The sequence below is a fragment of the Theobroma umbraticum genome, unplaced genomic scaffold, assembly GCF_002168275.2.
Source record: "Theobroma umbraticum cultivar Fairchild unplaced genomic scaffold, ASM216827v3 scaffold_20.0, whole genome shotgun sequence".
NCBI classification, from domain to species: domain Eukaryota; kingdom Viridiplantae; phylum Streptophyta; class Magnoliopsida; order Malvales; family Malvaceae; genus Theobroma; species Theobroma umbraticum.
The window spans coordinates 3,688,333-3,689,837 of NW_018397266.1; positions in this window are offsets into that span (position 1 = coordinate 3,688,333).

Genomic DNA, 1,505 nt, shown 5'->3' on the forward strand with positions numbered 1-1,505 from the left:
AATGATGAGGGAATACAAGCCTATTCTGATAGAGTTCTTAGGATTGTTAATGAGCTAAGGCTGTTAGGTGAAGTTGTTATTGAGAGAAGAATCGTAGCCAAGTTTCTCATTAGCCTACTTGAAAAATTTGAATCAAAAATCACTTCCTTAGAAGATTCTAAGGATCTGACAAAGTTAACTGTGAATGAGCTCATCAACAACCTACTTGCTCTAGAACAGAAGAGAGCAATGAGAGTTGAGTATAGTGAAAATGCTCTTGTGGCTAAGACTAAGGAACTAAAAGTAAAAGGTGGAAGTTCGAAGAATACTGATAAGAAAGGGAAAACCAAAAATGGAGAAGGAATGCAGGAAAGTCCAACAGATAAACATTCACCTTGCTTTATTTGCAAGAAGAAAAATCATTATGAGAGGTACTGCTGGTATAGGCCCAATGTTAAATGTAGGGCATACCAATAGATGGGGCATGTAGAAAAGGTATGTAAAGCAAGGAAGTCTGAATCTTCAACTCAAGCAGCTGTAGCAGAACAAGAAGACAATGATAATGAGGTTCTGTTTATGGCAAAGATGGAGGAAGACTCAGAAAAGTCAAATATATGGCTGCTGGATAGTGCTTGCTCCCACTATCTCACAAGTAACAAAGGTCTCTTCACTACACTGGATACTACTTTTCAGTATAAAGTCAAGATAGGTGATGGGAACTTCTTGAAGATTCTTAGAGTTAGAAAAGTAGGGGTTGAGACAGCTTCAGGGTATAAGTACATTAACAGTGTACATTATGTTCCTGAAGCCAACCAAAACTTATTAAGTGTTGGTCAGTTAGCTGAGGAGTATTAAGCATTGTTATTCAAAGAACAGATGTGCACAATCTTGGATCCATATGGAGAAGAATTATTTGCTGTTGAAATGAAAAATCACTGCTATCCACTGAATTTAGCTGACACAGCTCATTTAGCCTTGTATAATGAAGATGATTTGTCTGAAACTTTGCACAGGAGACTTGGACATGTCAATTATACTTCCTTGACAGTAATGGCATCCAAAGGTACAGTTGAAGGGTTGCCCACCATCACTAAGCCAGACAAGCTATGTCAAACTTGTCAACTTGGTAAGCAAACTAGGAAAGCTTTTCCTAAAGTGAGCAAGTGGAAAGCATCTGAAAAACTTGAATTGGTTCACATTGATCTTAGTGGACCAATGAAGAATCCTTCTTTGAATGGCAGTAGATACTATATCATGTTCATTGATGACTTCACAAAGTTCTGCTGGGTGTACTTCATCAAGCAGAAATCTGATGCCTTGGAGAAGTTCATTCAATTTAAAGCCCTGGTGGAAAACTTCTCAAGTTAACCATCAAGACTTTAAGAAGTGATAATAGTACTGAGTTTGCTGCTTCAGAGTTTGAGAGATATTTAGCAGATTGTGGAGTTCAACATCAACTAACAGTGACCTAAAGCCTTCAGCAAAATGGTAAAGCAGAGAGGAAGAATAGAACACTTGCAGAAATG